Here is a 27,262-nt window from a genome sequence, read left to right on the forward strand (position 1 = left end):
AAGATCTCAAATATGTCGAAAAAGTACTTGAGAATGAAGTTCTGCTAGATTACAGGTGGTCATCAGTCAAACGCCAATAACTTCTATCTTCTATCTTCAGAGTCCCAATCGAGCGGTTTATGCTCCTGTTATTCATCACAGTTTCGATCGGAAGTCAGCCGAAAACACGATAGAGATCAAGTTGTCTTTTTCCTCACACCCTTCCCTCCTCATATACACCAACTTAAAATCATCTTCCCCAGCGTTCAATTTTTCAATTTGGATTAAATATGCAAAGCGCTGCGTGTAAATACCCGGTAGTGATTGGCTGAAAGTTCCATCTCAGAACCAAGTTAATATCCTCCCCCCTCATACGATCTTAACTTGGTCCCACGACAGGTATGTAACAATTATGCAATAGTTATGAAATACATGCAACGTTCAGTCCACTGACGTAACCTTCGGCTAATTTGCATTTGCTGTAACATAACTTTCGGCCAGTTTATATTCTGTGGCATAAATTTCGGCTGGCTTATTTTTCGACAGGCTTATTCACCCTCCATATCGGTATTAGGTAAGTAAATGCGCTGAGCTTTTTTGAACAAATAGTTTTTTCTTCAATCAACATTTAGTTTCCAATTGAATCTTTGATGGTGCGCTTTTTTTGAGAGTACATGCTTGCCCCCATTTTGGAGTTGTCTAAAATTGAACTTTTGGTGACATCAGGGAGGGTTTAGGGGGAGGGGGGACCCCTCAGTGATTTGACCCCCTCACCAACCACAGGTTGTTTTATGACATCCATTTTTGGCCAATATATACTAATTTTGAAGGGGAGCGCGCGCCGAAAAAAGGCATTTTTTGTTTGAAGTTTTCCAAAACGTGCCCAAAAAAAACGGCATTTTTTGACCTGTTTTTTCTCAAAACTTTGCTTGCGGCGCAGAAAAGTTTGGTCTAATTAACTTCTTTATATCTTTCCGAGAGCGCTCACACAATCAATTTAGTCGAGCTTAAAAAATGGACAACATTTTTCGAAAACTTTTTGAAAATCCGCAACCCTACTCGAACAAACCTAGATCCTTCCCTGGATGACATATCAATTAATTCAAAGAGACGTCACCATATTGACAGAAACCTCACTAAATTTCTTATAGCTAACTCAAGCTGCCACTATTCAAAACTCTAACAAAATTAAAATTACACGATGATTCAATCTTTAATTTATGAAAAAACTATATAAAGTGGATAGTTTGTTGAAATCAATTTTAAAACCTCCAAAAAATTAGATGGCGCCAATAAATACCAAAACTGAAAGGTCGAAAAAACAGATTACGAAACCTTTTTTTCAGCCTTTTATCAAATACAAAAATTAATTTGGTTGACCTAAAAATATTCGCAACTAGTTTGTTGTAATATCTGCGTTCCCTCAAAATACCATAGATCCGCGTCTCCATGTAATTTCTAAGTGTCTCAAGAAAAAAAAAACAAAAAACTTTTTCCTAGTTTGCCTATTAACTGATTTCTTCAACTATTTTTTGCTAGGTACCGTACACAGGGGGAATGTTTATAGAGATCTCGAATACCTTCATCGAAATTGAAGTACTTAAAAAGATCCCGAGTAACTTCTACTGAAACATTGAAGAAAAAAATAAGCGAAAAACTCATCTCAGCGTTCAATTTTGAATTTTCGAAAACTGCATTTCCTGAGACCAGAAATTTCATCGACCGGCCATTTTTATGAAAAAACTTGAATGTAATTTTCGATTTTTTTTCGGCTGAATCTTAAAAATTTTTCTTACAAGAATGAAATAACGAAAACTTCTAAGCCTTGTGAAAACACTAAATAAAATCTGTAGGGCATGAGGCAAGGCTACTGAAAACTTTTTTGTTGTCAATTGAGCTGTTTAAGCCAAATTTTTTAAATCTTTTTCCTCCATGTCCGGGAAAACTTTCAGGTTCAGTTTTATGAGTAATTTAGAAGAAAAATTGCTGCTGTGTAATGTCATTTTAAGCTGGCACAAGTGACTAAAAAACTTTTTAATCTGTTTTTAATGCTATTAATAAATTGTTTCAAGTCTATGGAAGAAAAAAATGACAACTGTGGTTGGAGCCTTCTCGGCCAAAAACAAAGTGGTAATTTAGTGATAACTTTAGGAAGTTCTTAAATTTTTCAAAAAAATAAGGAAAGTTCGAAAAAAACTTAAATTTTTTCAACTAAGAGAAAAAAACATAAATTCGAAAAAAATTAGTTTCAAATCTTTCAAACTTTTCCAAAATTATTGAATTTCTTGAAGTATCTTTAAGAGAAAACAAATAAACAAATGAGTTAATAAATAACTGTTCAACAAAAATGATTTATAGCTAAAATAATATGTATAAACTGCCTTAAATTCAAGATGGATTCCATCAAAAGTGAGTTCTAGTGTCACCAAGTTTCATAAAATTTGTTTTGAAATAGGAAAAATTCAGACCAGTTTTTCTCGACGCTGAAACTGTAAAAAAAAAATTGAATCAGAATCAGGGCTGAAATAGTTGCATCATGATCTCATTTTTGAACCTACTAGTTTTCCATGAGGTAGTCAAAGACAGAAAAAACATCGTACGATTTAATTCCTCCCCGTTTATGCGTAAAGTCGTCAGATCAATAAGACTATTGCAGCTTATGTGCAAGCGAAACAAATTTTGTGAGGGGAACTAAAAATTTTTTAAAATGATGAAAAACTTAATATTTAAGTTCTTTCCAAATTTCTTTCTCATACGCTTGATAATTTTTTAAATTTTCTATTTTGTTTTATGTAGGGCTCAAGATAGAAAATTGTTTATTTATTAATATGAATAACCTAAGAAACAATGGTGTCAAATGAGTAGGATTTTTTTCTTAGCAAACTCAATCGCCTTTCATAAATGATAATAGAAAAATTCCGACCGACTTTTCTAGACAATGAAATAGTTTTGCGAAATATCTTTTTGGAATCTGAATCACGACTGAACTGCTTCAAAATGATACCACACTCAACCTCAGATTAATTTTCTCTCAATTGCCTGAAATCTCGAGAAAAAAAAACCCTGGGCTACAGTTCTTTGCCTCTCTTTGAGAGTGGTTGGAACCTTTTTTTAATTACATTTTTTTTCATTGTTGTCATGATGAGGTAAGAGTCAAAATGGGTCGAACAAAAAGAAATTATTCACAAATGGCTTCGCTGATTCAGAAAAAAAACGTTTTACACGCTAAGTTTCAAAAAAAGTATAATTATTTTTTACGCTAAGTTTCAAAAAGAGTATAAGTGATTCGATTTATAACTGTTATAATGGAACCTGATCTAAACTACATTTTATGATTGGATAATTTAGATATTTTACCAATGTAAAGTATTTAATATTAACCAATCATGATCCATCTAACTAACAACCCACTTATTTGTAAGTGCTGAAGTTACTTGTAATTTCAGCACCAGAGAGATTTGAATTTAACTTAGAAATTAGTTGGACTCTCCCGAGCACTTCAGCAACCGCAATAAACCAGTATACCCTAGATCTATTGAGCCTAGCAGAGACTAGTTAAACAACCTGAGACTAGATAGTATAAGAGTAAGATTAGGATCGGTATTAGACTAAGAAGTTGCACGAATCTATCCGGCCGAAAATAAGATAGCGTGACGAGCAGACGGTGTACCCTATCCGAAATTACTCTATGAGTTAACCAACTCGGTCCTAACTCATCTGGTGCGACCATAAGTCTCGAACAAGACCTTAATAACTTAGAATTAACCAAAATAGATTAGAAATTAGACAAAAACATTTACAAAATGTTATACGACAATAATTTAATCGAAATGTCTCTACGACTCAATAGATCAGAGCCAATATTCCGAACCATAACAGAACTACCCGGAATTGGAAGAAGACCTCGAACCAGAGACGACATACGACAAAGTAGAAACTTGCCATATAGCTATATGATAGTTCGGCAAAAGCCAGAACAAACTTTTATATTTAGAATACTACTAGCAATGAATTTAGATTTTCATTTGCAAACATAAAACCTTGAAGTTAAACTTCAAAATCATTTCAGGCGCTAAACAAAATTATTAATATACAATAACGATTGATAAAAAGATCTAAGATCGTTTTCCTAAAACTCTGCAGTAATATACAAAACATGTTTGAAAAATATTTATTGAAAAATAAAAAATAAAAATTAGTAGCATGACAATAAATGGTTAATAATCATAAATCATCCTGTTGTTCCAGCTCCATCATCTAAAACATAACAACAATCATAAACCCACTAATATCATCAAAACACTAAATCTTTCCTTTACACACATTTAAAATTTTATTAAAACTTAAATTCACTTAATTTTAAAACCAGATCATCAAGGCTTATCCTTGGATCTTAAATCATTTTCTACTTAATTAAATCTCAAATTTGATCATCAAGGCTTATCCTTGGATCAAACAGAACAACTTTGTTCTCCCCCACCCACTTAATTAGTGTCTAACGACCTCAAACGTCGATTCACTACCCAACCCTTTCTAAAGACCTAAGACTAATAGAAATTTTTAAACAAAACTAATCATTCAAATTAGGATAAACAGTGAAGAACTTCGGTTATTCATCCTTCACTTGACCCCCCCCCCCCTCTTACCAGACCCAGGATAAATCTTAGACTTAGTAAGTTTAAAATAGTATCTAACGAACTACTCGCGTTCTAATTATACCTGAACCTTGTGGATCGATTTACTATTCTCCAACCCTTGAACACAATCACTACCCCTAAGTAAGATTAAGTAAGTTAACACCTTAACTTATACTAGCCACGAGAAAGTAAAAAATCATTCTTCGGAATCGATATACTTTTCTCTCCAACCCTGAACAAATAGACCCAGGTTAAGCTAACCAAAAAATCGTAAGAACTAACAGTTTAAGAAAATAGAAATCATTTAACAACCTTTTGCATCCGTCATACTAAACCTTATGTCATTTAAAAACCTAGGAAATAAACAAACAATCGTTTTACACAATTGTGAAATAGATAACAAAAAATACGACCTTGTAATCACACCTCATACACAAACAGTTGGATACATTCGAACAAAACGACAAACACTAAAAAGAAAAATAATAACGAAACAAAGACAAATAACACGAAAAAGATTTTCAAAAAACCGAAACGCATTTTCAGAATCAGAAACCAACAGTTTAGACGAACTTTACAAACTAAAAGAATCAATAGATAAAAATTGCCCACTTCACGATCAATTATATTTCTCTGACTCAGAAACAACTTCAAATTCATCAAAAAGAGGAAAAAGAAGAATAAAAAAGCAGTATAAACACAAACCAGTACATTTATACAATTGGAATCAACCAATTCGACACATTAATAATTACATATTAACAGTCATAGAACGAAAAAATGAGCTCAACGCACACCCCAGGTGAAGAAAGTCCAGATGATGATGAAATCTTTCCTTTTATAGTAGATGCAACCACTGATAGAGGACAGCATATATTTTGCAAAAATTTACTATTAAATTTATTTGAACCCGGAATTAGTCCATGTAAAACAGAGTTCCCAGATGTAAAAATCAAAAGACAAATCATAGACCACTACTTAAAAGATATATGCAACATAATACAACAGTATGGAATCTACTCCATAGAATTCACCTCACCAAACCATAATAATAGAAAATATACAATTCAAACAGACGATCTTGATTTAGAATTTTCAAAAGTTTTTTCAGAATATATAAAAAGCATCCAATATCAAAACTCACAAAGAGCAAACTCCATATTCACCAATGAAGTTTTCGCAATAATATATAGTTATATTTCGATATTAGAAAACGAAATCCCACTAACAAATGTCTCACCGACAGAAACATCCAAACATTTGAAAGTACGACATGAAATTACACTACTCTCTAGTTATTTAAACATCATTAAAGAAAATTTCACGAAAGACGACGTTTCACAACATACAAAACACGATCTACAAAAAATTTTGGCATGGTTCATAATAGATTATTTCACACACAATATTGATTTAATTGCACAAGCAAGAAAAAATTTTAGACCCCAAAACTCGAACGATGATACCGCTATCACAGAACAATCAGATTATGTTTGGGACCCCGAATGGTCTCATCCCGCATTTATAAGCTTCCCACAATCAATCTCAAGTCAAGCAATAAGTACGATATCTTACATAAGAGATTATGTAAAAGTAATACCATTAACCATTGATGCAACACCATTAAACTATAATACATTTTTGCCCGATACACAAAATAATAGTTTAAACTCTACAGTTATACACAATGAAAACCTCAATGGAACTAGGAATCTTACTCAACAAGATATCCAGACACCATCACACTTCATAAATGAAGAAATTGTGCACACAACAACTACACAACAAAGTATTTCACCAATACGCCCAAATTTAACAACACCAAGAAATACAAATCCTTCACAAACACAGGTAACCTTACAATCAACCGTTAAACCTTCGGTTGCCCCTAAATATTCACATACAGATTACCAAACATACAGACCCATGACAATACCATCAAAAACACACAAAACATTCACTAGAAACAACTTTGCAGACCATAATTATAATTATACACATCCATCAAAAACATATAACCAACCACAAAGAAATTTTAACCAATATACAAGATCTCGAAATTGGGATAACCCAATGACCCAACCTAATTCAATAAATTTCCAAACAAATCCTCCACAGGATCACAGTGAAAATTACCCATTTTTTCAACAAAATAAAAATAAAAAACAAACATCTTATCAAATGGATTATTTATCCTCAGATGATGATTTCTTACAACCAGATATATTTGCACCAAATACTCAAGAATATCGTAGACAAGGAATACAGAGAACACGTACAAATCATAGAAATTTTTCTCCACAACCAATAGATGCACAACATCAACAACCAATTCAACAACAAAATCTAATTAATACACAATCTTTTCAACCAATTCAACAACAAAATCCAATGAATGCACACTCGTATCAAGCATCACAAATGCAAAATGAAATACCACTCCCATATTATCTCCAACAACATGAAATAACAAGAAACCAACTTTCGAATTTTTCTCAAATGCTAAATGCAGCAGAATCATTACAAATGACAATGAATCCATACCTTATGGGTGGATCATCAATAACATCAAACAAACCTTTAATGGTTTTCACAGGAACAGACCCTGAATACTCTGTAGAAGATTATTTAAATGCAGTAACAGCAAACCTGATTTTAAATATTGGACCTGAACCAATTAATACGCCACTACATCAAAACTGGATACATCGACGCACAGCGTTAATTCAAACAACCTTAGATGGCGCAGCCCAAAAATGGTTTTCAGTACTACCTCTAGAAATAAAATCAAACTGGAAAAGGTTTACACAAGAATTTTCAAAAATGTTTGACTCCGAAAGAAACAAACAACAACAAAGAGTTTTATGTAATGAAATTCGCAGATTACCAAACGAAACCATCAAGCAAATAGCAGTACGAATCGAAACACTAGTTCGAAAAGCATATTCATTAAATACACATGACTATAAAAACACAAAGATGACAGAAATCTTAATGATGACCTTAACACCACAATTAAGGAAAATAGCAATAAAAAAGAGAGCATCCCATCCTTCTTCAATTCGCGAACCCGATTTAGATTTTCGAAAACTAGTAGACAAATTAGAACAAGCAGAAATCACGATGAAACTAGAAGAAACGGAAAATCTAAAATTACAATACGTTAACAGAATTGAAACGACTCCCACTAATATTAATAATATACAGGAATCAGAGACAGACCTCGTTGAAAAAATCACTGAAATACTCAATATTTACGAAAAGAACCCAAACTTTAAAGGCAAACCATCTTTCAAAAAATGGTGTAATTATTGCCGACGATACGGACATAGTATTTCCGAATGTAGACAAAAACAGCAAGACAATCAAAATAAACCTCAAAAATATAAAGAACCAAATAAATCATTCTATCAATACATGAAAAAAGATCAAAATCTACCGAACAAAACAGTCCACAGCAACAACAGTTCAGGAAAACCACTCCCGAACAATACAAACTATACAAGAAATCAATCGCCATATAACTCAAGTTATAGAGGAAGATCACCAGAACGAAGAAACACGTATAATTCACCACAAAATCACTACAATAGACCAAATAGTCGAAATAACTACTCCAGATCAAATTCAAATACACAACGATTTGTTTCTAGATCTAATTCCCAATCAAGAAATAACTACTATCCAAACAATCAATCACGAAATTCATCATACAATAGGAATAGAAACTACTCCTATAATCGAAATAGAAGTTATTCAAACAACCGAAACCAGAATTACCCGAACAATCGATCAAGGAATAACTCATATAATAGATCGAACTATAACAGACCAAACAATAATTACCAAAACAGATCGCGAAATAATTCACAAAATCGACACTCAAGTTATAATAATCGTTATAGAAATTATTCCCAATCACCACACCGGAATAATAATAACTATAATAATTCTAATAATCGCCACAGAAGTAGTACACCTAAACATCAAAGACAAATCAATCAAGTACAGTCTAATCCAGAAACAACATCAGACCCTCCAGGTATTGATGACACAGTAACTGATACGTTACAACTCAATCAAATAAACTGTACATCATCAGATTCAGAAAGTAATACTGAAAACACTCTTTCTATCAATATGATAAAAGTCGAAAATGACTATGAATCTGTCATATATGAACAACCCTTTTCATCACACATATATGAAAATCAATCAGAATTTCTTCAAAATTATTACACTACACCCATAAATTCCACACTAACGACGCAAGAAACAAATGAGATTAACACTACAAATCAAACCAATAAAAATACCAAAACAAAATGCTTGAATACAAACCACATTTATCAAAATATACAAAAAGAACAACCCAAAGAAAAAATTTGGACAATAACATTTCTCTTAGAAAGCCCAAGAAATAAAGAATTTCAACCACCAGACCTTGAAATAGATTTTTTAATTGATTCAGGAGCAGAATCAAACATAATAAACATCCCCACATGGAATGAAATAAAAACTTTACACCCAAAGCTAACACCTCTTGAAACCTCCAGTAAGTTAGCAACAGCACAAGGATCAACATTGATAAACTACGGAAAAATCCAATTATTTCTCCTCCCCACCAGAACAATGGAACAAAGCAAAATTTTAAATAAACCATTTAAACAAATATTCCATATCACTGACATTAAATATAATATCATTGGAATACCATTTATTTCGAAGTACATACCAACAATTAACATACTAAATAGTAAAATATTAATCAAAGATAAATATACAAAAACAAAAGAAACATCCTTAACATTTTTTCAAAGATTAAATAAACAACCACCATTCTTTTCAAAATTCTACCCGATATTTAACCAACAAAGAAAACACCTAAAACCACTATCAGGAAATATATATAATTTTTCAATCAAACAAGTTCACCAATATGATAAAGAACAAAACAAACAAAAATTTTATATGTCAGAATTTGAATTCAAACCTATTCACAAATTTTTCAAAATCACAATCTCATCCATAAAATATTTGAAAAATTCGAATTCCGATATCATTTCCTTACATGTCTATAACAACACACCTAACCAAGTAACATTACCTTTAGGACTTTTAGGATATTGTGAAACCAACGCTACAATATCACCAATACACGAAAAAGCCTATCGCGTAAATAATATACTCCAATTATTAGATATTTGTCAATCTACAATTCTTAATGAAGAATTATCTATAAATAATATAATAAGTAACGAAAACAGAAATACGAATTATTTCACAAAAACTCCATATTTCAAACCTACATTCAACATAAGTAACTACACAGAGGACCAACAAAAATTTTTAACAATGTTTAATTTCCAACATTCACAAATAACACAAGACGAATTCGAAAAATTAGCCAAACAGCTAATTAAATATTCATCAGTCTATGCAACATCAAAATTCGATGTTGGAAAAATCAGTTCATCACTACATCTCCCGTTAAAACCAGACGCAGTTTTCAAAAAACAGAGAGCAAGTAAAGTACCAATTCACTTACATGATAAAGTGAACACATTACTCGATATTTTAGAACAATACAACATTATATCACCAGTTAATAAAGAAGAACAACCAAAAGGGAACACATTTATCAACCCCGTTATCATTCTAGCTAAAGGAGAATCATTAAAAATCGTTCTCGATGCTAGATACCTCAATTCACTTATAGATGAATCAAAATGTAATTGGCCCATTGAACCAATACAAGTTATTTTAACAAAAATAAACGGCAAATATTTTACAACCGCCGATATGAATAGTGCATACAATCAAATGCCACTAGATGAACAATCACGACGTTTAACACAATTTGTTATTGGAAACCAACAATATGAATTCAACCGCTTATTCTATGGAATATCCATAGGACCAGCAGCATTTTCAGCTTTTATGAGCAAAATTTTTAGACCACTAATACTCAAGAAAAACGCAATCACCTATTTAGACGATGTTTTTATGCAATCACAAACAAAAGACGAAATGTTCAATGTTTTAGAAAAATATCACCAAATACTTCAGAACGAAAATCTGAAGGCCGCCCCCGATAAATCACACTTCTTTTTGACAAGAGTTAAATTCTTAGGACATAATATAGAAAGAAAAACAATCACTCCATTGAAATCACGCATTGACGCTATTCAAAAACTTCAACCACCAACAAATAAAAAGAAAATCCAAGAATTCCTTGGAATGTTAAACTTTTTAAGTAAATATGTTTATAAAATGCAATTATATCTACGACCATTTTATAACATCCTTAGACAACAAAATAATTTTGAATGGAACACAGAACATCAAACACGATTTGAAGAAATAAAGAAACTTTTAACTGAACAAATTTCAAACACAATTCCAGATTCAAATCAACCATTTTATGCAATGTGCGATGCTTCGAACTTTGGCATCGGTGCAACACTATTACAATCACATAATGGTACAAATAAAATGAACCTCATATCAGCAAATTCTCGATTATTCACTCAAGCAGAGCTACGACTCTCAACTCTAATGAGAGAATGTACAGCCATAATATATACACTGACAGAATATGAATTTCTGATACTTGGATCAAAACATCCAACAGTTCTATTCACAGACCATAAACCAATCATCTTTCTCTTTACACAAAAATCTAACCCAAACCACCGAGTTTACAGATTTCAACTAATTCTAATGAAATTTCCAAACTTACATATAGTTTGGACTGCAGGAAAAAATCTTGCATTACCAGACACCTTAAGTCGAAATACACCACCTGAATTACTTACACGAAAAACAACAGTTGAAATACCCAAAAACATAAAATTCTACCTTGCAGAAAACGAAACATCACCCCGATTGGAATGCAAATATGCAGTAAAAACTGATATTGAACAATCACAAATAAATAATTTACAACATTTCCCACTTTATTTAGATTGTCAAAATAATCATTATGAAGTTGATCTACTTGGAACATCAACTTTCAAACCAATCCCATATTCTCAATGGATAAAAAATAACACCCAACAAAAACGAACAAAACAACACCCGCCTAAGAAAGACCATTTTCCACTAATTGAAAAAGAAGGTTTAACTGATAAAATAAATTTATCAGGACCACAAACAAATGATTCAAAATACACAATAAATCAAGTTTTTGACCTTCACGACCCACTTGATACAATACCCTTATCTAAATTAGAAATCGAAAACATTTTTCTCCCCCCAACAGAAATAATTACAATTTCAACACTGAAACAATATCAAAACCTTGACCCAGTAATTCGACAACTGAAATCATGGCACAAATATAAAACTAAACCTATCAAAGCAGATTCAACCATTCTAGGAAACAAAACACTCCTCCGATACTTTCGCAAATTTAACAACACAACAATTAACGAAAATACAGACCTTTTAGAGTATAACCTGAATGAATCTACAGTTCCATGTCTCCCTTTAAGTATGATTCTTATAGCTTTTAATATTTCACATACACAAAATATTAAAGGACACTCTGGATCAGAGAAAACATATTCAAATTTTATACAAAATTTTTACTTCCCAAATGCACCAATTTGGATAAAAGTACTATGCAATGACTGTATAGTATGTCAACTAAATAAACCTTACCCAAATCAAAAACAAATAGCACAAAAACAAGATTTTAAAGGACAAAGCTTGTACTTTAACCATCGTATCTCATTTGATACCAAAGGACCAATTTCACCCTCATCCGAAGGAAACTCCTACATTATGGTAATTGTTGACGCATTTACACATTATGTAGCACTTAACCCAGTACCACATTGTAACGCTTATTACGCTTACACAACACTCTATGAACACTGGATAGCAAAATTCGGACTACCAGAAATTTTAGTTACAGACAACGGTACAGAATTCATAAATAATGAAATTATCACACTATGTCATTTATATAACATTAAACACAAACCACGTACATCTCATGCACCTTGGACAAACGGCTTAGTCGAAGGTATGAACCGTTCATTACAAGAATATCTTAGATGTATCATCAACGGAAATGATACAAAATATACCGAATGGTCAGCAGATGTAAAATTATTTCCCTTAGCGTATAATTCACAAATTACGACAACTTTAGGAATGTCACCATACGAAATGGTTTTTAACCAAAAGCCACGCAAACCAATAATGTTTACAGCAAATTCTCACAAAAACGCACAAGGTTATTGTCAACCAAATAAAGATTCAATTTGTTATAACCTACCTTTACATACACACGATGAAGATCATTTTCATCACCCACAAATTCTTAAACTAGCCTCCGGTACACACACCGAATGGATTCTAAATAGAGATAAAAAACACAATGAAATTTATCAAAAAATAACAAAATTTATTACAAAGACAAAACATTAATGAACAAATCAATTCACGTTTTACACCAGCCTCCGAATTAAAAATTGGAACATTTGTTTTAATACCTAATTTTAATACTCAAAAAGGAATTTCTAAAAAAATACAACCCCTTCGAAAAGGACCATACCAAATAATTGCAAAACCCACTGATGTCACATATAAAATTACCGACTCAAACAAAAAAGAAATCGTTCAACATCGAAACAACCTACTACCCTATTACCCAAAAGAATACGCACTCCGCGAATTAACTCAATTATATTCTTTCACAGGATTAAAAATCATTCAAAATGAACCACATCTGAAAAAAACAGAACAAAATGATAACCCCACCGAAAATCAAAACACAAAACCAACCGCCACCAAAAACAATACACAAAACCATAAAGAATCCCCAAAACAAAGAAAAAATAGAAAAATGACCGAACAAATAATACCCCAAGAACAAATCGACAAATCAGAAAATAGAAAAACAACAAGACTCCGAAATCAACCACGTAAAAACTATAAAATATTCATCCCCCAATCTAAAATTTTAAAGAAAGTGGAATTTAAAAAGTAATTTTAAAATTATACTTCACTATCTTGAAACCTTTGAAACATTTTTCATTTACATTTTTCAAAATAACATGCTGACAAGTACGTAATAATTCTAGTTCAAAATAGACCAATAGGATTCATCCAATCCGTCACTTTCTCTAACTCAAACTAAGACCAATTAGACGAATCATATAGAACTCCAGGCACATATATAACTATAACTTTACGACCTCCAGGTCAAAAATAAGCAAACCACTCCAACTTGACAACTAAAATAAATATCACCATAATACCGTACCCCTCCCTTATCTAATAACCCAAAGATCAACAATATTTCCCCAACTCAGACCACGAATACCCCCAAAGCAAATTTGTTAACTTAGCCTAAAGTAACAAAATGAACATTTTAATTAGCCTAAAGTATAAAAATCTCACCATACCCCGGATCATTTGACAAACAAAAATAAAGAAAAAGACGACCTCCCAGTCACCATGAAAATTGCCCCCAACAATTTTTTACAAAACTCAACCCAATTGTCAAAAAACTAATAAATAATCCGACCACACTTGAAAATCGCCTCAAACAGCAAAAAATATTCGACCAAGAGATCATTTCTTAAATGCTCTTCTCTCAATCAGTTACTCAAATACTCATAAATCTTAAACATTTTTTTACAATACTTGAAACCTTTATAATATTTCTTTTTGATATACTTGAATCTTTTCTAATAATCCTAATCATTTTTTGTAACATTTTTTTAATTTTCTACACTATACTCGAACTATTCCTCCAACTTTCCAAAACCCTTGATTATATCCACAGGTACGATTCATATAACTTGTCTAAATGATACGAACAATTTTCAGTAGAACTGATATTTTTTTATTGTTTGTAATTTTCATAGCATTCTTATCATCCCTCATTTTGACCATCTGTAAATGTATAAAGAAAGCAATCCTCACATTTGCCCTAGCAACAATCCTTCTAATTCTTTTTTTGGAAGAATATTATAATAAACACAAAATTTCTCACTAAAGTAATAATTCAAAAAACCATCAAAAATTGCTACCCAACAGTCACAAAGTCAGTCTTCACCGACATCATCCCAAGATAACCCAACACCATCTTCAATTACTCAAAATCCTCAAACATCTACACGAATTTCTTTCCAAGACAATCCATACACTTTTGAAGAACGACACGCTCGTTTATCAGAACCACTAGAACCAGTTCAACGACAAGCACCTCTAAGCGAACCAACATATAACCTATACCCAACACTACCACAAAAACTAAGTAGAATAAGAAATCCTAGTCAAAACCAAAATACAGTCGAAATAAATAGACAAATTATACATCCTCGACGAAACAGAAATTTTCAAACCCCCCGAGTTCATTTTGATATACCTCAATCCCCATCACAAAACACTCCAGAAAACCCCATTGGTATATTCCCAGAAACCCCTACGCTTCTTTCACAACGTAGCACCTCAAGCCTACCATCAGATTACTTAGGTTCAACACCAACATCTGAGCAAATACGTGAAAATCCTTTCAACCCCACAAACCAAACATCACGATTCCCATATTGGACTACACATTCATTTACACAAGGTGAACCAAATTTAGTCAATGACCCCATAGATATTTCTACGGATACAACAACATCCTCATCACTACCAGAAACATTATCACTACCATCAACACCATCAATAAGCCAGATTTCACCACCACCTTTTAACTTAAATTTTCCAAATAATCTCGACGCCAGATATCGAGAACAATCAACAACAAATATTCCTTTAAGACTAGATTGGAATACATTTACAGCACCTCCACCATTATTTGGACAACATCAAGAAAGTAACCGCCTTCATAACTGGGCACTTAATAGATTACAATATCGCCAAGATATTCACAACGATATCCGTGATCACAATATTCAAATACTCCAACAAAACAGTTTACAATTAAAGTTTGAAATCACAGTTAAATTATATAATATTACCCAACATCCCTACCCATTAAACCCACCTAACATAACAGCTCAATCACTACCACCACCGTTTATAACTACTGAAGTAATATACAAATACGACAGATATACCAAAAACACAATTGGCTACATTACATTTTATAATCCATACTCAGGATTATCATACACATGTATATTCTAAAATTATTAATTTTTCTCCAACTCCTTTTTCTAGTAATCTCAAATCAAAACATAAACCCTTCTCCTCGTACAGGACCACAAGATTTATTAGTAACACATTACGATTGTGAAGAAAATGAACAAAAAACACTACATAAATATGCAATAAATCAAGTATCACAATGTGAAACAGAACCACAAGCTATAGAAACCACAGATGTAATAGCAACACTCTATTCAAAAGCCCGAGCAACAACAGTTACAGGTTATAAATTCACAGCAACATTTTCCGAAAAGAAAGTACATTGTTCACAAGTCTCGAACGGAAACAAAAACCGACTTGACCATGAATCATTCTATCAGAGTAATATAGAACGTCTTTTACATCTCAATCCCGACGATTGTAAAAATGAATTACTTAGACTAAACATCACACAAAATAAAAACTCCGCAAGAAAGTTAGTTAATTTTCAAGTTTTTTCAGACTCAGTACATCAATCACAACTTGAAAGACACCAAGGACATATAAAACTAGACGAAAAATACCCGTATAACGGCGCACACGGACGATTAACCTATGACCTACACGATAAACATTGGATACCACACATTGGTATAAATGACCCATCAAACTGCAAAGCAGACACAAAAAATAAAGGATACCAAGAAATAATGTTTTTCGATTGGAAAATACAACTCGAAAAAATACAACTAACACGAGATTTATCAGATAATACAATGATCTATCAAGGAATCCGATTACCTTGTAAAAATGATCAAGGTTATTGCGACCCTACAACGAGAACACAAGCAACAATTGTTTGGTTCCCCGAAGATACATGTACAACATTTCAAGTAGCAAAAATACACGCTCGTATGATAAAATTTCACGAAAAATATTTTATACAATCAATTCCATATGAACAAGTCCATCCATCACGAAAACTAAGTTCTAATTTTAGAAACATAGACAATATAGAAAATAAATTGACACGTTTTCAAATATATCAAGAAACAGAACTTGCATGTAAATACAGAAACCCAATTCACAAAACACAATACTCCGAGATATTAGTTGAATACGAAAAAGGATTCGACATGACCACTGGAAAAGTAAAAATCGACCCATATGCCACAGGTCATCCTCTAAACGAAGGAACATCCTATATACCAGTTAATTTTGAAAAAAGCAACGGACAACCTGGTGGACATCTAAAACCCCATGACACCAGAAGCACACGCTTACAAGAATTATCACTAATGAATACTACATATTTCGGTAATATCCACTATGATATTCATTTAGATATGAAACTAGATTATACAATTAGCCGAATTTTTCAAGAAATGTCACTCTCCGAATTAGAAACACTACACCAACTATGCGAATTAGAACGAACACAAATATTACAATCACTTGCACTAGCAGTATTAAAAATACCCTATGCAGGATACTTATTATCTGGAAATAGATCAAATTTTCTAGACTATGAAGGAAACATCTTATGGTTTTATACTTGTACTAAAAAAGTATCACCACTATACGTTTTTGAAGATAAACGATGTTATAAAAGAATCCCTATCTTTTATAAGAATAAAGTACATTTCGTGGATACACTTTCACGAAGAACCTATTTCTGGGATACCGCAGTCCCATGTGGATCAGAGAACAGCCACAATGTAGTACAACTAAACCCTGATGAAAATAAATATTATCTTCTCACTCCATATCCCACATTAATGCAATCACTCAAAAAATTTTCACCAGAAAGCATTCGCGCTATTGCTCGAAACCCAAATATAGACTTACAATCAATAGGAATCTATTCAAAATCAGATATTCAACATCACATTAGAACACAACAATTCCAAGAATTATTAACACAAATGGACACTATACAAAGACAATCAATAGACCAAAATTTACGCAAACTTGCAGAAACCGCAGGATTTGCCGATATCTACACGCAAGACTATAGCGGATATTTTAAAGACATTAAAGATTATATATATCTAAACGGTGAAAAATACCGTCCCCAAGATATATCACCAATTAACATTTTTAGCTTTGTTACACTCAAAAATGAGATCCTCGATTTTCTAGGATGGCCCTACTACATCTTAGAAAAATTGACTATTTTATACGCAATGTTTAACTTTATTGGATTTCTTTTCTCACTTTTAAAAGGAATCTACAACACATGTGCTATACACACACAAGTAAACAGACAAGCAAGCGTAGCACGCATACTCTTTGCAGGATTTTTTGGAATCTTTTCTACATCTATAAACAAAATTCTTTTAGACGCACAAATAAAAGAATATAACACAAAAATAGCAACACGACAAAATACATACGACGAAGAACATAACAATGTAGACATAACGCCAACGGCACCACAATTACCAGCCCTACCAAATAACCATCCACTATCCCTAGTCCCACGAAATTTTCGAAATTTAGCCATCACACATAATCCAAATTTTCGACTCACCACATCACAAAGTCCCATCCAACATATAATGACACACCAGTCACAAGATGATAATACTTATGAACAAATTATTGAACAACCCCATACCACCGCTTTTCAGTCTCAAAATAATCATTTTTTTAGCCCACGATGAGCCGCCAACTTGGATCACTACACCGATCAAATTCCCACCCAACCAATCTTACCTCTCCAATCCCAATAATACCACTTTTTGCTTTTCCGCCACCCGATTTTCCATCTAGTAATGTAACATCAGGCATGAATTCCGACACTAATTCACACATCTCAGTTCTATATTCCATCTCACAACTCAATAACCCGAATATTGAAACCCCCGATGAATTTGCCGACTCAGAACCATCCCCATCCAATAATTTTCATAACTCTTCTAATTTTTCTCAACCCCCTTTTCAACCCATATTATCCAATAACCCTGACCCCATTACTCCCACACCCTCTTATGCTTCCCAAGTTACCCCAACCTACTCCTCATACCATTCTGACCAATCATCTCATTCTCCAGACACCCCCCGAATCTCCCCAGAGCTAGATAATTTTATTACCCTTCAACAACAACCCTACCACCTTAATACCCCAACCATAAACCAAATCTCCTCCACAATAAATTCATCCAACCCCCCTACCCCTACACCCTCTTCAAATTATACTGAATCATTAGCACCATCATCCACATCAACTGAATCTTCACTCAACACTAATAGAGCTTACCGCACTTTTAAAAGAAAGTTCCCCAACCATCCTTTCCCAGCAAAACCAGGAACAGCCCGTGAATACATCAACCATCCCAAGCATACTAACACAAAAGAATTTTTAGCCATCACCTTACCCTCATTTCCACAATACACCTTAAACACCCCCCACGACACTAACGAAACACGCAACTTTGTAGATGAATACGTTTTAATGCCCACTCTCTCTTGGACCTCATATTATCATTTTACTAACCCTCTTTGCTTACCTTTATCTAACACTCACATCGATATAGAGCGAAATACGGACATGCTATATCGACTCACTACACCACTAACCGCTAGACAATTTACTTACGTTGGATATAAAAAATCACTAAAAACACACACTGCACCTAGAGCTAACGAATATACACTCGAATACTATGATCACAACATCATCAGAGCTAACCAAGATCAATTCTTAGACGACGATCGCTTCGCTAATCCACAAATTACTGAGAAATTTTTCATCAAGACACCATATATATTTACACTAAACATCTTCGACCGAAAGTTTGATCACATTATTTCAGAAGCACTAACAGACACACAAGCATACGAAAGTTTTAAAGAACGCTTCCAAATATTTTCACTAACCTTTCATTTTCTTGCACCACACGAAAGAGATCTTCACTGCTCACACGATATTATGTTGCGCACTAAACAAACCCACACATATAGTTATTATCGCTTCATCCAAAATCACTTTGACCTACACACACCCTCTAGACAACCACACCATCGTTTTCAATTCATTAATTCCAAATACACTTCACCATTTTTCCTAAATTTCACATATTGTATTAAAGATACTAACCTCCATGGTATTCTTCGTAATTATGACCCCATAACCCAGATGTATATTTTCTGTCCCATCACCAAGACCTTCAACGCCGAAGAATCCCGACCCTTCCTTATCCCGCACGAGTTTGTACAACCTATAGAAATCCCAATTTTAGAATTCATCCACAACACTAAATTCAATCACAAATTATATAATCTAATCCAAAACACACCTTATGAGTTTGCAGTTGGCACTGAAGAACTAACCACTATTAAGGCACTTCAATTGCTTTGGCCACTGCTTCAAACTAAAAATATCATCCGCATCTTAGCTAAACTACTAACAACTTCAGAACTAATTCACGATATCTTCCCCCACGGTTTTTTCCCTGACGACTAACAGGTAAGTATGAATTAAATGAATATTACTAACTAATTGAAATATTAAAAAACTCACCATACTTTATCCATGTCTTCTTTAGATTTTTAGCCTTCATCCGACAATCACCTACAAAAACCACAAAAGACAAATAAAAATCGCAAATTTCATCAAACAGATTTCAAAAATTCTATTAATCTCTTACACTTATAAATTTATAAATTTAATACCAATGCAATAAATTCATTTCTAAAATTTTCCCCACAAGCAGTAAATCTAATTATGATGAAAATTTGTAACTTAAAATTCCCCCATAACTAGCAGTAAATTTCCAAATTCTATGCAGTAAATTAATAAAATGCAAATGCAGTACTAACCTTTTGATATTCTCATTTATTCGCACAGAAATTCTATCCACACTCGCACAGCTCGCCCACGAAGAATTGTTTAAAATAATGAATTTCAGTTTCAAGTTTTCACACTCAACAACTCTAACATATAATAACATGTTTCAAACTTTCCTTTAACCCGGTTGGAAAGGAATCATATACTAAACAAAACTAACCAACGCAGCTTACTAAATACCACAAATCATAGAATAACAGCATGACTAAGAAAAGGAAACCAACGGTACCCAAACCGGATTAACCCAGTTTAAAACTGGATAATTTATTCTTTTGAAGACTATTATAAAGTCTAAGAAAGAAATAATAAAACACAAAAAAGTCGAAAGACAAACCCATACCACAAACAATTTGCTTTTTGGAAAAAGGACATAACCAACCAGACATAAGAAAAACCACAACAAACCCAACATAAAACGTTGTCACATAACAGGACCCCTCACAAAAACCGCATGAAATCATACTCCCACTCCTGGCCTAACCCACCAGGAAGGACGTCCTGAGCATGCTCTATAGCCGGCCTAACCCACCGCGCTACATCCACGCTTTGTGACCACACCTCTATTTTTAATAAGAGCTACTCAAGTGTGAGTAACTCTTCAAAATAACCGAACTAAAACAAAAAGCTTTTGTGAAACAACTAACTAAAATCATAATTAAAAAATATTAAACTAATAAATGTTTTATAAAATGTAAATTACATTATGCAATACATAGATCAGAATACAACACCAAGGACGAACATCTAAAGACAAAACGACCCCACTACACTCGAGAGAGAATGACCAACCACAATCGATATGCCACTCACAATCACAACTCAAAGGATTTAGAGTACGACTTGACTTCGCAGAAAAGGACTTCATTGAACTAGACCAATGACCACCTCGATGTTCAAGTATACGTACAGATCCGAGTAACCAGGCATCCCCTCCACGCACAATCTCCACGCCATTCCCAAACTAGATCAGACACAAAAGAAGTTCTCCACGCAGAACAGAAAAACCTGACATAGCCAACCATTCTGAAATCAGATTTGAGTTTGTTGCGAAGACTTAGTCGTTGTCACTAGAAGACACAACGTCTTATGTCTCTAACTCCAGCTTCCTGGAACTTCTTTAACAAAAAGGAAACAGAAGAAATAAGATGTTCGCCAAACACCAACGTCCATCATCCATCCTTCGAATTGCAGAAGAACTATTCTAAAAAACTCTGTAAAACCCGGATGGGTGGAACCTGATCTAAACTACATTTTATGATTGGATAATTTAGATATTTTACCAATGTAAAGTATTTAATATTAACCAATCATGATCCATCTAACTAACAACCCACTTATTTGTAAGTGCTGAAGTTACTTGTAATTTCAGCACCAGAGAGATTTGAATTTAACTTAGAAATTAGTTGGACTCTCCCGAGCACTTCAGCAACCGCAATAAACCAGTATACCCTAGATCTATTGAGCCTAGCAGAGACTAGTTAAACAACCTGAGACTAGATAGTATAAGAGTAAGATTAGGATCGGTATTAGACTAAGAAGTTGCACGAATCTATCCGGCCGAAAATAAGATAGCGTGACGAGCAGACGGTGTACCCTATCCGAAATTACTCTATGAGTTAACCAACTCGGTCCTAACTCAATAACCAAATACTAAGAAAGAAGCGAGTCCCTGTTGTATTGTTGCTCACTTTAAAAGCCAAAATTCAATAATCTGAGAGTTTAGTGACCATTTCAGTCGATAATTTGGGATCTGATTCTAGCAATTTTACCATTTTTCCTTTACAGTTCTCTGCTTCAAGTTTGAAAATAAATTAATTACCAGCAGAAATATTTGGTTGAATCTGTTGTTAAAGTTTTATTTTGATATCACAAACAATGGTTAGCCAACACGACAATTTGGTAGCTCATTATTTCACCATTAAAGCTTTTTTTGATAGTCTATAGATAGTTAAACTGAGGTCTATTTAAGCGGACTATTAATAATAAATGAAATTGGGCCTCCTGTTTTCGGATGGAGACTTACTTAATGTCTTTTCTTTTTAATTCTTCTATTTTGAAAACTTGAGCAATCTACGCCAAAAGAAAATAGCTTACCTTGAGTTCAATATTTATTCATCAATATCTACTTTGTGGAATAATATTACTTCTTACTTAAAAGCAAAAAGCATCTTAATAAGTACTTTTTGGATAAAAACTACAAATTTAATTTAGTTCATTTTCTGATAAAAAGCTTAGCCGATATTACTTCAACAATTTGATTCTGTCAAACTTTTAAGTAATAAGCTCAGGAAGTTTCCTTGAGAGCAATCAGTTTTGAGAAAAACGCGCTTTAAAATGATGCCATGCTAGTTTTAACGGTATGACCAAATGAGCATATAGTATTTAAATCAATGTGTGACTTTTTTTTCTAGATTCAGCGGTTCTACCCGCGCTGACCTCCATAGACCGAATATGCTAATCATACAATTCCATAAACTAAGTCTATGGAAAAGGGGTAGTCGTACAAATTTTATACGCTTTGCTAAAATATTGTCATCGAAATTTCAAGGAACACTTTTTTCTTATTTTGGCATAAAAGTTGTTGTATCGTATTAAAATTTTAAAAAAACTTCTTTAAAAAAATGCTAGCAGTCATACAGATGGAAATTGTATGACTAACTTTTTTTGATAGCGACAACAAAAAATGTTTCAAGTATTTTTGAAACCACCCAAAAAAATTTGTATTGTTTTTCAACCGCAAATCGAATTTGTACTCAAACAAAAATGCATAAAAATTTTTTTTGAATGCATGCAAAATTAAATTTTTGTGTTCATAACGTAGTCCTGGATACGCTAGTGTGGGAGTTTTTTCCTTTTCGCCTAATAATTTTTTTTAAAAACGCTTAAAATTCTTGTTTTGTATGGCATGTTTATGTAAGCCTTGATCAATGTCTGATCATTTAAAAAATTTAATTTGTTTGTTATATCATTTAAAGTTTGTTATATCATTTGAGTAAAACAGCTCTAAGACAATTCATGTCAATTTTTATTCATGCAATAATGCAATACTTTTTTTATACATGAGTAAAATAAGCAATGTATCATGATTAGCTATAGAGGTTTCCCTGCTCTGAGAACTTTTTTGTAAAGCCACCAATAATTTGATTAATGAGCTCAAACTAATTTTTCTAAACTACCACAGAAATTTACCGCCAAAGTTGTCGATACTAGTTTTTTGAAAGGTGAATAATCTTCAAGCCTTTATTATAACTTTTCATTTTATCTGTCATCAAAGTATCGATGTTTCTTTAGGGCCCTAGCTGGAAATGAATTTTCATTTTCAGAACTGTGGAAAAGCATTAGTTGAAATTCTGTTTCAAAACAATACTGAACATTGATTGGGTCAATTAGATTTTAATTAAATAGTTTTGCTGCCACTTTTTCAAAATCAAAGTTTTTTGACACCAAATAGATACCTTAAAAGTAGGAGAGATCTCTAACTTAAAATCGCTGAAACTCAAATCGTTTGGTTGTTGCTTCTTGTTACATAAAAGTTTCAATCACCCAGGAAAAAAAAATCATCCACAAATTCCAACCTCCTGCATAGAAAATATATGTCACATGATTGATACACCTTGTTCATTGATGTTTTTTGCAAACTAATTCTCGGCGTCTTGTATAAAATTTTGATTATTGAAACTATTTTTTTTTTCAGTTTTTAGGCTAAAAACTGTGATATATGTTAACAATCCGTCCATATGTAATTAAAGAGTTTTAGTCACTACAAAGCAAACGTGTGGTAAATGTACTGGAAAGCAAGTTTGTCAGTGCCATACAAAACAGGCAACTTTTAGTCAAGCTTTTTCTAAATCTTTATGATTTTTTTGTAACTTTTTTGGAACCTAGTGTTGTTGATTTTGTCTATTTAGAAAAAAAAATTTTTTGAATTTCGGTTTATGAATGTGGTCAGTTCCTTATGAGCTAATTGCATAGCAACTAGCTATATTGCTTGTATATTTACTGCTTTGATTTTTGTCTTTTTCTAGAATTTTTTTGCCCCTATTTTACAGCAAAGCAGATATTTTCGGATACTTGAAACAGATAATTTCGTTAAAATATGAGTTTAAGATTTTCACCTGCATAGTATTTCAATGAGTTATGCTTAAGTTTCTTGTTACCAAAAATATATGAGGCGACAGTTTGTTGCAAGCAACTGTTGGTCGCTGGCGACAAATAGTAGCATTTGCAAAAGCGAAATTTCGATGCAAGTCAACTTTTCGAAAAAATTGTGCAACTAATTCGAACTGAATTGATTTTACAATGCGCAGCAACCAAGAGGCTATGCCTTAGCGAATGTATGACTCGATATGGAATGTTTCGCGGAAAAATATAGTAGATAATCCTGAACAGATGGCTTTGCGACCAATTGTCGTTGTTTGTAATTGCGACTAATTGTCACTTGCTAAGAACTGTTGGTTGTGACGATTTGTCGCCGTTCCCTACAAATATATTGATGACATAAAAAGACAAATTTATAATAATTTGCCAAATTTAATTGTTTTGGATTGGATGGGAACTATCATTTTTTAAAATTTGTACCTCAAACAGTCAAACTCAAACAAACAGCCTCTGGCAATTTTTGAATGACGCATTTGGTCGATATATCTGTCACCCGAAATCTGAAGATGTTTTTTAACTAGAGCAAAATTATAAAAACACAAAATCTCTGAGAAGGGTATAAATATTTTGCCTTTTAATCGCCAAACAGCTTTTATCGTTTCGGTACATGGTTGTTATGAAAATCAGCTCAAGAATTTTAGTGTAGGGTTTCGTTAAGGTTCCAATTGAATCAAACACATGTTAAATGGTCTGAAAAACAACCTGAAGCCAAGTATAATGTCATATCAAGTTATTACAAACTGGTACGTTTCTTGCGGGGAAAGCGAATACGAGAAACAGTGATCTAAACTAGTGATATTTTTTCAGACTAAGGTCAAAGGAACATTGGCTGAATGGTTTAAAAATCAGACCAAAATAGTGTCGCAGCAAACAAGCAGACCGGCAGAATCATAGCGGAAAATAGAGATCTAGACTTGTATGTGATCTTGTCAGACTGCGAGTCTGACTTACCACCCCAGCGAAGTTTATGACCGCTTACCTTTTCAACTGGCGACTATAAACAAGCCGCTTTATGGAATGCGTCCTCCTTCATTTACAATTTCGCCGATTCTCTGGAAACTAATCGGCCTCTGTTGTATCAACTGCCATTCAGCACATCATTTTTTTGATATTTAATTAGCATATATTTTGTCTGGGAGGAGTTTAGCTTAGCAGTTGGCCATAAAAGGAAATATCTGCTCGCTGTGGTGTTACGCTTTCGTTGTTACCAAATAGTAGCTAATTACTTGATCACATGTTTTTTACAGCTCTTTTCTTTTGAATTAAAGTGCACTGTACAATCATTCTGCCTCTTGGGGTTATTATAAAACGTAGGTTGAATGATGCGGTTCGTTTTTTAAAACATTACGGATCAAAACGAGAACTTCAAAGGTAAGTCTGTCAAAATTGCTTTACTAGTAACAAGTAACAACAAAGGTGGAATTGGGCGGACCCGGGTCAGGATGCTCACTCTATGTTCCGACTATCTCGATCAAAATTCGGTATGTTCCGACAGTTTCTGCCAATTTTGCGCGTTTTTTACCGTCTCGGCCGAATTCAAGCTAGTTGCAAATTCGAGCTTGTTCGACTGAAAAAGTGCTCGACTTTTGTTGACCCACGCCAGATATGTTTTGACCGTTTTGACCAAGAAAACATGCTCGGACTTTGGACGACTCATGTAGGATATGTTTTGACGACCGTCTCGACCCAGTGCGGTGTGTTTTGACATCCAATTTACATGACTAACCAAAATTTAAAAAAAAACAAATATTAGCTTATCTGGTAATATGTAATATCCCAATAACTTATTTTATCAGCATCAAATAAAAAATAGTTTAAAACTGAAACGCTCTGTTGAGATAAACTACTCTTAAATTGTGTTTTTCCATCTAATGAATTTTAAATTTTTTGTTCCAAGCATTGAAATACAAAATTTTGTATTTGGGTGTGTTTTAGTTTTTCGTTTTTATTTTTCCACGCAAAATCAAGTAACACAAATAGTCATCAAAATGGGTTGCGTGATATATCATATTAAAGCCATTTCGGTCCTGATTTGAACGACTCTAAAATTGTTCAAAAATGCGGCAGTATTGATAAAAACAGGTTAAAAAATTTTGCTTTTTAGTCTAAATTTGAACCAATCAAGGCAGGCTTACAACAGCTTAATTATGTTTAATAAATTCAATTTAAGCCGTGAAAACCTAGTTTCACTGAATTAATGTTAGTTTTTGGGAATCAAAAACTTCAACAATCCAAAAGTTTCGAAAAGATTCGAACTTGCATTTTTAAAGAATATGTTCGGAAGATTCTGTACCTGACCAGAAACCGGCTAGCACTGTTCAATTTCTGCCAATAGAGCAAAAAAAAGGTATATTTCGACCGTGCTCGAGGTATGCTTTGGCCGTAATCGACATATGTTTTGACCGCGCTCGACCAAATTTCGATTTGTTTCTTCCGTGCTCGAAGTAAGTTTTGAGTTTATGCTCGACCCAAACCCGTGTATTGAAAACTTCTTTTTGGTTGAGCACAATATATATTTCGCACTATTAACGCGTAAGCG

At 33.2% G+C, this 27,262-nt stretch overlaps 1 protein-coding gene across 5 annotated transcripts in view; it reads left to right on the forward strand.

Moving 5' to 3' along the window:
- The window catches only part of LOC134839426 (5-hydroxytryptamine receptor 1B-like), a 166,845-nt gene that overhangs the window by 32,910 nt on the left and 106,673 nt on the right, over positions 1 to 27,262 (forward strand). Inside the window, exon 1 of one of the 5 annotated variants that reach the window (XM_063854973.1) lies at positions 305 to 378. The exons of 2 other annotated variants lie outside the window; for them this stretch is intronic. The gene's annotated coding sequence lies outside the window, so the exon portion shown is untranslated. Of the gene's footprint in view, positions 1 to 304; positions 379 to 400; positions 554 to 25,904; positions 26,095 to 27,262 lie in introns of those variants that run through there. 2 more of the 5 variants (XM_063854969.1, XM_063854967.1) reach the window with 2 other exon arrangements.

This window comes from Symsagittifera roscoffensis, chromosome 2 (assembly GCF_963678635.1).
Source record: "Symsagittifera roscoffensis chromosome 2, txSymRosc1.1, whole genome shotgun sequence".
NCBI classification, from domain to species: domain Eukaryota; kingdom Metazoa; phylum Xenacoelomorpha; order Acoela; family Convolutidae; genus Symsagittifera; species Symsagittifera roscoffensis.